The 13,486-nt window shown below is 45.4% G+C and overlaps 1 long non-coding RNA gene and 1 pseudogene across 1 annotated transcript; both read left to right on the plus strand.

The window, feature by feature from the left end:
- The first annotated feature begins 3,236 nt into the window (after positions 1–3,236).
- Positions 3,237–4,300, plus strand: LOC140422598 (sodium/potassium-transporting ATPase subunit beta-1-like; annotated as a pseudogene).
- A 4,390-nt stretch (positions 4,301–8,690) lies between these two features.
- Positions 8,691–12,232, plus strand: LOC140418243 (uncharacterized). The gene is made up of 2 exons (XR_011944882.1): positions 8,691–8,793; positions 9,665–12,232. It is a non-coding gene; the product is annotated as an uncharacterized lncRNA (long non-coding RNA).
- The last annotated feature ends 1,254 nt before the right edge of the window (positions 12,233–13,486 follow it).

Genomic DNA, 13,486 nt, shown 5'->3' on the forward strand with positions numbered 1-13,486 from the left:
TAATTTGTCTCAGATCAGTGTGAACAAATTGGTGAGTCAGAAGGTGGGAGGGACAAGTTGAATCTCTTCCCACAGTTGGAGCAGGTGAATGGCCTCTCCCCAGTGTGAGTGCCTTGATGTATCAGCAAATCCTTTCTGCTTTTCTAGTTCTTCTCACATTTAAAAGGTCTCTGATCAGTATGAACAAGTTGGTGTGTCAGGAGGTGTGATGACTGAGTGAATCCCTTTCCACAGGCAGAGCAGGTGAACGGCCTCTCGACATTGGCTGAAACTCTGCATCATGTCTCAAACTCCAGGAGAAAAATGGACCTTTCTGTTTGTGGCTGTAAACAGATGAAACCCTGTGGGTGTGGAGCAAACATTTCAACATTTGTTGTTGAAATATGGCAGCAGGATGAAACAATCCACCAACAATTCAGGGCTTGATTTAAGGGAATAACTAGGTAGTCAGGGAATGTCACCCTGAGGTCAAGGAGTCTCTGGTTTCAGTTGGTGAATGGACAGAAGGGTTAGGACAGGTTAGGGAGAAGGTTAATACTGTCATCATTCAGAACAACACAGACTTTCAAGCACAACTGAGGAACTTTACTGTCCAATTTAATATTCACATAATATATTTATAGATCAGAGACAGAAGAACAGGAATTTGCAATCAGTTTGGAGATAACTCCGATATTTTCCATTCTTAAACATTTTGTCTTGAAAGATACCAAATGGGATGAAGCCAAATCTTGAAAAGGCAAAGTCTTTAGTTTAAATCATCACCGTGCTGTCAGTGGAAAGGGTTAACTTCTCTGCTCTCAAAGGTGTTGGAGCAAACGTGCTCAAATGCGCACAACTGTGTTGACTTTACGTAACTTTATTTTCAGATATGAAATGAATCAAACACCATTTTAAACTTTGTTTTCTCAATTCATTTGTCAACTTTTTCAGCTTTGCCCAAATTAGTTTTTTCCCCTCTTTCTTCAGGCACTTTTCCAAGTGACTCAAATAAAACAAAAGAAAAATAAAAGTAAAACGATCAGCTTTCACAGGTAACCAAAGCTTCAACGTTCTTAGACCAAAAAGACTTAAAGAGGTGGAGCTTCCAAAAGATTGTGAAATCCAATGCACAAAATTAAGGCTGAAGATTAACTTCAGTGAATCCAACTTTTCACTGCCTTTTACAATTGTACAAGTAACTTGCAATTCATACTTAAAGATTTACTTTCACTCAGTAATTAGAACTTCACTTTTCTCAGCACAGACTCTTTAGATTAAACACCAATTGTTCACTTTGGGTGGCACGGTAGCACAGTGGGCAGGTTGCACTGTTGCTTCACAGCGCCAGGGTCCCAAGTTTGATTCCCGGCTTGGGTGACTGAATGTGCAGAGTCAGCACGTTCTATTCATGTCTGCGTGTGTTTCCTCCCACAAGTCCCGAAAGAGGTGCTGTTGGGTAATTTGGGCATTCTCAATTCTCCCTCTACGTACCCGAACAGGCGCTGGAATGTGGCGATAAGAGGCTTTCACAGTAACTTCATTGCAGTGTTAATATAAGCCTACTTGTGACAATACAGATTATTATCAGCTGGTGTGTGGAGAAGATCATGTTCCTGTAGATCTGTCAGCACAGAAACCGCACTGTGCGTTTGTAACCATTCAGTCTGCAAGTAGATGAATCTTTTAAACATGACCCTAGTGAAGGTCTTCCCGGTGCTGCTAAGGAGTGAGACATCCCTGTAGTTGCTACAATCTCCTCTGTCACTGCTGTTTTTATCAGTTGTGATGATTTTAGCAACATGCACATGGAATGGTTCCGACCTCCCAACAAAGGAGGAGATCGTGAAGGTGTGACAGTCGATGGGACTTTGTGTTTGAGCAGTTCAGCTGGAATTCCATCCTTGCTGGCCGCTTTTATGCTTGTTGAGCAATCAATGACCTTGTCCAACTGAACCATGACAGGAAGCTGCAGGAGAGTCAGACAGCGATTGGGAGATGTCCGTTTGATGGAGCACAGCTGACAGTCATGTTCAACCGAGCGGGACATAGATTATCATAGAATTTACAGTGCAGAAGGAGGCCATTCGGCCCATCGAGTCTGCACCGGCTCTTGGAAAGAGCACCCTACCCAAGGTCAACACCGCCACCCTATCCCCATAACCCAGTAACCCCACCCAACACTAACCCCACCCAGACTGTTTACATCTGTCAGGATGTCACCATCTGGGATTTCAAGGGAACGTCTTTGGTGATGGTCAGACCCAGAGCCATCTTCTTCCCTTCACACACAGCACATAGATTTCTGTTATCACAGGCAGTGTGGAATTACTGACGTTGGCTGTCCAGTGTTTATTTTCACAATCTCTCCATCTTTTACAAAACTGTCTTGACTACTTTCACATGATGCCTTGTTCTCGGTGTTGGGTTTATGTTGTACATCAGGTCGGCTTTGCTTTTTGCTTCAATGACAGATGTCATCTCTGCTGAGTGGCTCTCAAACCAGTCTGTGTTGTGGGTTCCACCTTTACCTTCGAATCCTGTCGGATCTTTCCAGTGCAGAAGGAGGCCATTTGGCCCATCGAGTCTGCAATGACCCTGTGAAAGAGCACTCAACCTCGGCCCACTCCCCCGCTCTATCCCCCTAACCCTGGCTGCTGCTGCTGTGTCAAAAAATGATTGAACTCAGTGACTTCCAAGTTTCATCAATATCAATGTTGATTGATGAAGTTTTTATTGATGTGCCTGTGAAATATTTCACAGTTTAGTTTAATGCTCCTTGATAATGTAATTTCACAATGGACATGTTACTGTGAGGAATGTGTGAGTGACAATTGTCAGCAATGATTAATCAGCACTTTCTAATTGGAGATGTTAATCAGTGGAACATTTCAAACTCTGAATTGTAGATTTTGGATCAAACATCAATTTCGGATTGAAGTAAAAGTTCAGAATTGTCTTGTTCCTGTTCAGAGTTCCTGAATGAAGCTTCACCTTCCGCGGGACTCCTGACACCTGGAGCTTCTCAACTCCACTTCCCGCCCCCCCCCCCCCCCCCAGCCACACCCAAGCCCGCGCCCCTCCCCCTCCCCCTCCCTTCCTCCGCACCCCCCCCCCGCCCCGCCCCTTTCTTGTTTGAAAAGCAACAGCCGCCGCGCGAGGGAGTGCGCGCGCCGCCGGCCAGCATCAGCTCAACAGCGAGGCCAAGCTTTCCTCAAACTCTCCCACAATCCCCCGCTCAGCCTCCTCGAGACAGCATGGCCCGGGCCCGGGCCAAGGGCAAGGAGGCAGGTGGAGACTGGAAGCAATTCCTCTGGGATTCCGAAATAAAAAAGCACTTTTTAGGCAGGACCGGCAGTCGTTGGCTCAAGATATTCTGGTTCTTCTTGATCTTCTATGGCTGCCTCGCTGGGATCTTCATTGGAACCATTCTAGCGCTGCTGCTCACGATTAGTCTATTTGAACCCAAATACCAAGACAGAGTTGCACCCCCAGGACTATCACAAACGCTGTATTTGTTCAAAACAGAAAGTTCCTTTAGTATGTCAGACCCAAACTCCTACGAAAGTTTTGCGAAAAGTTTGAACACGTTCTTGGATCTTTACAATGACTCCAGTCAGGGTGGCAACACTCCTTTTGAGAACTGTGAAGAGATTCCTCCAGCCTACATTCATGCAGGCCCACTGGATGATTCAGGACAGAAGAGAGCGTGCAGATTTTACCGGACGTGGTTTAAGACTTGCTCTGGATTAAATGATCCTAATTACGGTTATGCTGAAAACCCCGCATTGTTCCGAAGCTCAACAGGATTCTTAACTTTTATCCCGGGCCTCCAAAGAATTCCACCGAATTTGCAGAAGATTTGCAAATCAATTATAATCCGTTTATTATTCCCATTCATTGTGCAGCAAAGAAAGAAGACCGAGATAAAATTGGACCTGTGAAATAGTTTTCATAGAATTTACAGTGCAGAAGGAGGCCATTCGGCCCATCGAGTCTGCACCAGCTCTTGGAAAGAGCACCCTACCCAAGGTTCACACCTCCACCCTATCCCATAACCCAGTAAGCCCACCCAACACTAAGGGCAATTTGTCATGGCCAATCCACCTAACCTGCACATCTTTGGACTGGGAGGATTCAGCGGCTTTCCTTTGCAGTACTCCCCATACATGGCAACCGTCTGCAGGAAAAATACCTTCAGTTCTTTGTTCCTATTCAGTTTATAAACGTCAAACAGAATACGGAAGTGCGCATTGAGCATAAAGTGTATGGTGAAAATATTAACTATAGGAATGTGGCGACTAGGGGCTTTTCACAGTAACTTCATTTGAAGTCTACTTGTGACAATAAGTGATTTTCATTTCTGGGACGTTTTGAAGTAAAATTTGAGATCACGAGCTGATAACTGCATAATACAATTTGCCCCTTTATTTCAAATTAGTCTTGAACAAACTGTCGTATATATGGGACTTACACTTAATCTATATGCTTTACACTAGCTTTCTGCATTTACCTAGGTACGTAACATAAAAGCAATAGTAGTACATATTTATTCCACTGTAAATGATAATACTTGAGCTATGGGTATGCCCATTACTGTAAATTATAATTCCACTAATGTAGCAATGTTTGTGTTCTTGGGTATTGCTGCCTTGTGCCTCGTGTGAGTTTGAGTGTACATTACTGTAGAGCATTCACAGGTCCTTCAAATTATGTTGCCGTTTTTAAGCACACTTTGCTTTCCCAGTTGTAAATACTCTGAAAATTGCCATGGTATTTGATTTTGTTTCTGTTATGCCCATGTGTATGAATATACTTCTCCTTAGTGTGACTTCGTTGGTGTCTTAACAGGCTGGATGACTGAGTGAAGGTAGCAAAGTTAAGGAGAAACTATTTCTCCCAAAGGGCTGAATCTGTGGACTTCACTGCCCCAGAGTGCGGTGGATGCTGGGACAGTGAGTAAATTTCAAGAGGAGTTAGACAGATTTTTAATTGGTAATGGGTTGAAGGGTTATGGAGAATGGGAAGGATGGTGGAATTACGGCCAGGATAAGATCAGACATGATTGAATGGCGGAGCAGACTCGATTGGCCAAATGGCCTAATTCTGCTCCTATATCTTATGAACTTATCAACACTTCCCTTGGAGGACTTCCGGTGACGGCGGGCAGGAGGCGGCCGCACAATGGAGAGCCCCCGCTCGGGAACGGCAATTTCGGGGCTTTAAGCCCGGTCCCAGGGTCCACAGAGGCGGCAGAAGATGGGAGAAGGCACGGAGGAGGCACTGAGAAGACACAGGAGGGAAAAAAACCCCATAGAAAAATGTCGAGGGTGAGCAAAAAAACGGCTGAAAAAAAACCAGCTGGAGGTCCGTCGGGGAGTGGAAAGGTCACCGCGGGGTCACCAGGAAAAATGGAGGCTGGAGCACCAGGGAAGGCCGCACTGCTTACGGCTGAAGAAATAACTAAGGTGATGGCTGCGGAATTTGAAAAGCAGTTGGCGCAGATTGCGAAATGCATGGAGACGGTGAGGAAGGAGATGAGGGAGGTCTTGTGTGTGCTGGTGGAGGAGGCGGTTTCCCTGGTGAGGACAGAGGTGGCGAGTGCAGTGGCGGAGGTGCGAGAGCAAGGGGAGGCACAGAAGGAAGTGAAGGAGACATTGCAGCATGGTGATCAACTTGCCTCGATGGGGAAAGAGATGCGGAGGGTGATGGATACTAACAAGGATCTGCGAGGAAAAATGGAAGACCTGGAAAATAGATCCAGGTGACAGAACTTGAGGATTGTGGGGCTGCCCGAAGGAGTTGAAGAACCGAAGCCGACTGAGTATTTTGCCGCGATGCTGGCAAAACTACTGGGGGAGGGGGAGGACCCCTCCCGATATGAACTGGATCGGGCTCATCGGTCGTGGAGGCCTGTACCAAAGGCGAGTGAGCCGCCAAGGGCAGTGACTCTGTGCTTTCGTAGGTACAGGGTGAAGGAGAAGGTCCTGAGCTGGGCCAAGCAGAAGCGGGTGGTGCAGTGGGCTGGAGCTGGTATACGTGTATACCAGGACTTTACGGTGGAGCTGGCAAGGAGGCGGGCTGCCTTCAACCGTGTGAAGAGGGCACTGTACATTAGCAAGGTGCGGTGCGGCATTGTATATCCAGTGAAGCTGAGGGTGACTTACAAGCTCAGGGACTTTTATTTTGGAACGACGGACGCAGCGGAGGAGTTTGCGAAAGCAGAAGGACTGCGAAGGCAGAACTGACAAATTGAGGAATGGCCATGTGCCGATGTAACCTCATGACTGTATTTTCTTCTTTTTTGTATCACTGCGCGCGGGTGTAGAGATTAAAGGAGCCAAGGTGGTATATATTTGGACAAGGGAAGGGACGGGACTTTCACTCAAAATGAGAGTTCTTTGGGGTGTAGGTGGATATGCGTGGTTTGTGTGCTAAAAGGGGATCTTTGGACTTTCCTGGGGCCGGGCAAGTGGGAAAGGGACCAGGGCGGGGGCCTCCACGCTGGCCGGTGTGTGCCGGCCAGTGAACGGGAGTGAGGTGGGGGAGGGGCTGCGGCCATCGGAGCCTGGCAGAACAGGGTCCGAGTGGTCTAGCCGGGGTGGAAAGTTGGGGGGGAAGGAACTGAGGGTAGGGGGAGGAGTTTTACAGGAGGCAGTGGACGGGAGGAGCTGGAGACCTGGGGTGGGGGTGGGGGGGTGGGAGCTGTGTAAGATTAAGGGTGACTACGGGTAATCCCTGATTTATTTTTGTAATTTGTTTATGTAAACATGCGGGTTGAGGTTTGGGGGTTGGTGGGTAGATGGGATCGTTGTTGTTATTATGGGGACTGACATATCTTGCTGATTATTGTTTATTGTTGATGGATGTAAATGTGGGAGAAAATGTGAAAATGGAGGAGAATAAATTTTTTTTAAAAAAAAACACTTCCCTTGGAACAACATGAAGTGTCTGCTGCTTTCCAGATCCCTTCCTTTCAACTCACTTTTCAATTCGACTGCTTTGCATTATTCTCAACTCCAGAGAGAACACTCATCCCACAGAACCTCTCCTCCAAGGACAACTGCCTGATCTCAGGAATCAATCCAGTGAAAATTAGCTCCTCACTGGCAGTGAGCGAATAGAGAGAAGAAAGAGCAGAAAGGTGAAAAGCGATAGAGACACAGATAGGCAGAATGTAAGAGTGAAGGAGACTGAGCCAAATATAGAAACAAAGAGAGACAGAATGGGGTAGACATTAAAAGCAGCAGATACATTTCACCATTCCATATGATTGCTAACTTAGATTAACAGACAGAAAGAAGGAAAAAATACTTAGATTTAAACAGTGCCAGCAGAGAGTCAGGAAAAAGAGAGGGGCTGGGGAGGAAAGAACAAATGATCTTATGATGGGATTGATAAATGGAGTGATTAAATGACAAAGAGGATGATGGTACCGGGCAATATTGTAATAATGAGAGAAGTAAAAAAACTAATAGACCAAGAAAAGAAACAAAAGACAGGTCCGAATTTAAAATTATAACAGACAAACCACTATCAACATCTAATGTCTGAAAGATTGAATGATGGTTCCAATCTGAAATTGTTGAAATGAATGTGCCTGATCAACAGATGAGTTCTCTGACCTACCATTCAGCTTCATTGGAACAGTGCAGGACATCCAAGGTACAGAGGTCAGACTAGGAGTGGAGCAGAGAATTCAAATGAATGCTCAGAATCACATTCATCATGTGGTGATGTTCCACAAAGCAGTCACAAAATCTGAATTTAGTTTCAGAATAATACAAAGCAGTCGAATTGAAAAGTGAGTTGAAAGGAAGGGATCTGGAAAGCAGTAGGCACTTCATGGTGTTCCAAGGGAAGTGAGGTCTGGTTGTGTCAATAAGATAATAGGAGCAGAATTAGGCCATTTGGCCAATCGAATCTGCTCCGCAATTTAATCATGTCTGATCTTATCCTGGCCGTAATTCCACTGTCCTAAACTGTGTGGAGATCACATAGTGAGCAGCAAGTGAACATAACTAAATTGCAAGAAGTATAAGTATGTCCCGCGTCATCTGGAAAGTGTATTTTGGGACTTGAAATCCCTCTCTGGGCTGGAAACTCATGTGTAAATGCCATTGTAAAAAGATTGTTCACCAGTTGAAAGTGGAAAAGAGTTCACTCGGTCATGCCATTTACTGACTTGGCCACACAGTCACACTGGAGAGAGACCATTCAGATACATAATGTGTATGAGAGGGATTTACTCAGTTTCCCTACTCATTAACACTCCAGCTTTAAAGGTTCGAAAGGCTCTGATCCACAATTGCTGAATTCTTATTGGCAAGACAGAGTTTAAATATTCGGTGTATGGGGAAAATTCACTTGTTCACCCCACCTGCTGAGGCGCCAGTGAGTACATATCGAACTATTGGGGTTTATTCTGCAGTTAATTACACTGAGGACAGGACTATGCTTCCTGAGAAATTGGTTGATGCATCAATTAGTTTAATAATTTTACATGTTAACCCTATAGCTGCGATCATAATCAGACATGAAATACAATTTTCGTCAAACAATATCACCTTTCAATGGCGGGTGGTGGTACCCAGCATTCCAGGCGAACGAGAATATGCCCTATCATCACAACAGCAGATGTGCGCGCATGCGCAACGGATGTTGTTGAATAGAGCATGCGCCATGCGTGTTCATGCGCAGTTTGGGTGCTGGAGCTGCAGGGGCGCGATGGAGTGGCTTCAGGAACACCCAGTGGAGGAGGCCTCAAACCCAGAACAAGAAGCTCCCCGTCCCCAATTTGAACCGACCCCGGTGGTAATTGCAGAACCTCTGTAACTGGGGAGATGGGGGTAATTCCAGTGGATCAGAAACCCAGGCCAATGGTCTGCGGACATGGGCTCAAATCCCACCCTGGAGTTGGGGAAGTTTAAATTAAATTAATAAAGGGGGAGGAATCTGGAACATAAATCCACTTTCAGTAGGAATGACCATTACAGCTATCATCAATTGTAAACTGATGGGAACCTGCTGTCCTTCCCTAGTTTGGACTACAGGAGATTCAGACTCTCAACAGCCCTCTGACAAGGACAATAAGGGGTCAGAAACAAATCCAATGAAACCCACATCCCATAAAATAACAAAGGAAAAATTGATGGACTTGGGTTAATGACAGTCAACTTCCTCGGGCAGGCAGGACATGTGCAGGGTCATCACTGTCCCTGTGCGGTGGCACAGTGGTTAGCACCGCTGTCTCACAGCACTGGGAACACGGGTTTGATTCCAACTTTGGGTGACTGCGGGGAGATTGCACATTCTCCCCGTGGCTGTGTCAGGCTTGCCTCCTGGTGCTCTCGTTTAGTCCCACAGTCCAAACGTGTACAGGTTCGGTGGATTGGCATCCCTCAGTTGCCCCTTCATGTCTAAAGGTCCGGTGGTGTTATGGGAATAGCATGAGGGAGTGGGTCCTGTCGGGTGTTCTTTCGGAGGGTCAATACAGACTCTGGGCTGAATGGCCTCCTGCACTGTAGGGATTCTATGAAATATATATGTAAATGTTCTGAATTGCCATCCTGGACTGACAGCAATGGATTTTGGAACTCCTTTTATAGGGTGTAACACCGCAAACTCAAACCAAAAAAAATATTTGTCTCTGTTGAATTTTTAACCTTCGACATTGTGTTCACAGGATGTTGGAAAAGCAGGAGATGAAGGCAGGAAACTCAAACCAAACATCACATCAGGATCTGACGCGATTGCCTAAATTATTGTAATCTGAATATCATTTAATCTTGAACATGGAAGGAGAAAGCAATGGAGAGAAACCGTCCACGTGTTCTGTGTGTGGACGAGGATTCAGCCGATCATCTGGCCTCTTGAGACATAAATGCAAACACGCTGGGGAGAAACCATGGAAATGTGGGGACTGTGGGAAGAGGTTCAGATACCCGTCTGAGCTGAAAACTCATCAACACAATCACAGTGGAGAGAGACCGTTCACCTGCTCCGACTGTGGGAAGTGATTCACCACCTCATCCATCTTGCTGACACACCAGCGAGTTCACACTGGGGAGAGACCATTCACCTGCACCAAGTGTGGGAAGGGGTTCATCTGTTCATCCCACCTATTGAAACACCAATGGGTTCACACTGGGGAGAGACCGTTTAGCTGCCAGGAGTGTGGGAAAGGATTCACTACCTCATCCATCCTGCTGACACACCAACGGGTTCACACTGGAGAGAAACCATTCACATGCTCCGAGTGTGGGAAGGGATTCCCTACCTCATCTATCCTGCTGAAACACCAGCGAGTTCACACAGGGGAGAGGCCATTCACCTGTTCGGATTGTGGAAAGGGATTCACTGATTCATCCGACCTGCTGAAACATCAGCGAATTCATAACAGAGAGAGGCCATTCATCTGCTCTGTGTGTGGGAAGGGATTTACTCAGTCAAAGACCCTGCAAAAACACCAGCGAGGTCACACCGGGGAGAGACCGTTCACCTGCTCTGAGTGTGGGAAAGGATTCACTCAGTCATTCATCTTGTTGAAACACCAGCGTGTTCACACTGGGGAGAGAGAGGCCATTCATCTGCTCCAGTTGTGGGAAGGGATTTACTGATTCATCCACCCTGCTGAGACATCAGCGAGTTCACACTGGGGAAAGGCCATTCACTTGCTCCAAGTGTGGGAAAAGATTCACTCAGTCATCCAACCTGCAGAAACACCAGCGAGTTCACACTGGGGAGAGGCCATTCACTTGTTCCAAATGTGGGATGGGATTCACTCAGTCATTTCACCTGCTGAAACACCAGCGGGTTCACCAGTGACTGCAGTGATTGGATTTTGTTGTTAATCACATCCAGGACCAAAACATTTTTATTGGCATCTGTTTCTGCTGAGGTTAATAGACCCCAGCACAGTTGTAGGACATGTTATGGATAAAAGTTTTAAAAAACAACTTTGTGTTGAGCAGTTTGGTGAATGTTTTTACTGTCTCTAACACAAATTGTTCCTTTTGAATGCTCCCCCCCCCTCCCCAGTCTCCTCCAGCTTCATCACTAACAACAAGTGTGAGGGGCTCTTGGAGCTTCTTTGTAACTAAAATTGTGACAATCCAATCCGCTGCCTCTGCTGCTTCCCTCCCTCCTACTAGCCCACCGGGACAAACTGACTCTTAATTTCCCCCTTGTCTGAGTCCTGAACTCCCATCTTCCTCCATCCAGCACCCTCACACACCAGTGAGTTCATACTGCAGAGAGAGGGTTTAAATGCTGAGACTGTGACAGGAGCTGTAAAACCCACATTCACTGATGGTGCACCAGTGCAGTCACTCTGGTTCCACTCTATTCAACTGCTCTCAGTGCAGGGAGAGGTTCAGCCGATTGTCTATCCTGCAGCAGCACCAGTGAGTTCACACCGGGGAGAGGTCATTCAGTCCAAAGATGTGCGGGACAAAGATGGATTGGACATGCTAAATTGCCTGAGTGTCCAAAAAGGTTAAGTGGGGTTACTGGGTTAAGTGGGGTTAGTGGGTTACGGGGATAGGATGGAGGTGTGGGCTTGGGTAGGGTGCTCTTTCCAAGGGCCGGTGCAGACTCAATTGGCCGAATGGCCTCCTTAGCACTGTAAATTATATGATTCTATGACCTGCTCCATGTGTGGGGAGGGATTCACTGAGTCATTCAACCTGTTAACACACCAGCGGGTTCATACTGTCGGAAGCTATTTTAAATGTGTTTTAAAATTTCTCTGGAGCTGATGTCCTATCAGCATGTTCACACTGACCATTCAGGATCTCACTGTGGGTTCAGGTGATCATGTGGACTCAGTGTCCGCCAGCGCACTCATACTGGGCAGAGACTGTGCATCTATTCCATGTGTGGGAAGAGATTCGCTCAGTCATCCCACCTCAACACACATCCACTTGTCCACACTTTTCAAAGTTCTGACTGTGAGCAGATTTAAAATCAATCGGATCTGCTGACAAACAAACACATTCAAACGAGTAAGAGGCTGTTCACCCGCTCTGTGTGTGGCGAGAGATTCACTTGGTCATCACCCCCACTGAGTCACCAGTGAATTCATGGTGATTACAGGGGTTGGATTCTGCTGTTATTGCTGCTGTTAATCACATCCAGGACTGAACCATGTTCATTCTGACAGTTGCAGTTTGTTTCTGTTGATAATAATTCCAGTAACTGGAATGAAGTTTAATATTCTGGATAAATGTCAAATAAATCAGCTTTGTTTAAACCTGTTGTATATTTTTGTGTTTCCCATCTGAGTATTTAACATCACGTGTCTCGAGCTCAGAAAGGACAATCTGGGGGAGGCTCATACGGCAGCAACTGAACTTCAGGCTCACAATTTACTGACGGTCAGACCCATGCAGAAACTCTGGCTGTATTTCTTCAGAAGCTACTTCTCAGTTCGTTTCAGCTCACCTTCCAAACGAAAACTCAATTCAACTGTTTTTCTGCAAAATGCCTGGTACCATAGCTCCTCCCATTAATTACATCATCTTACCAAGATGAAACTTAATTAACTCCACAGGGAACCCCCTTAATACAAATAAAACTCCATTCGCTCAAACCTTTTACAATGACATAATTACACCTCTGGCTGCCAAAATCTTTCAAACCAGGATTCTTTAAAAACACCACTGCAGCAGTCATACACACACTAACCCAGGCTTTAACCCTGACTGCACCAAATACTTATAATACAATATATCTGAAACCCCTCCATTCATCACAAGGCTCATTTTCCCAAATGTCTAGTTGACGTACAGAAATCCTGAGTTCTCACTGGGACAGGCACCTATCAATATGTTTTGAAAAATAAACTGCTGGTTTATGTTTTCATAGTGGCTGCAAAAGCTTGGAACACAGTTAATGAAAAGGATACAAAGTGACACACAGCCTTAAACTAATAGAGATATTACAAAGTTATCTCATAAAATTTATAACAAGTGTGCATAAAATCAGTGCATAAAGGTGTCAGTGTGTAAATGTTGAGAGAGCAAAATATATTATAAACTACAGCATGACATATTCAAATAAAACATATTTGTATGTAATATGTGTTAAACTGACGAAAGAACTATGAAAATTGATTGGAGAACTTAAATTCTTTAAGTTCACAAACCAAAGGTGGTTACATAGTGTGACAGAAAGTGACTGCTTCTTTCCAGAAACTACAAGTTAAAGGTTAAACTAATTTAAAATACAAGGCTGAAGGTTTGAAATCTCAGTTTTCTTCACACAACCTCACAGTTTTCTTCACTCAAACTGATGTATAACTGTTAATTTTCAATGGCAGGAGAGTTTAACGGTTCCAGACCTTTGCTCATCCAACCTTTATGGGATTCAGAGCAGTTGCCCTGTAATTAAACCATTAAAGTGTAACTTTGTCCTGGCCTCAGGCCATGGGATGTATTTCACTTGTCCAGTTTGGCAGGAAGAATAGAAAAAAAAATATTCTTGTGATCTTATGAGACAAAATCCC

The sequence above is a fragment of the Scyliorhinus torazame genome, chromosome 5 (assembly GCF_047496885.1).
Source record: "Scyliorhinus torazame isolate Kashiwa2021f chromosome 5, sScyTor2.1, whole genome shotgun sequence".
Classification (NCBI taxonomy): domain Eukaryota; kingdom Metazoa; phylum Chordata; class Chondrichthyes; order Carcharhiniformes; family Scyliorhinidae; genus Scyliorhinus; species Scyliorhinus torazame.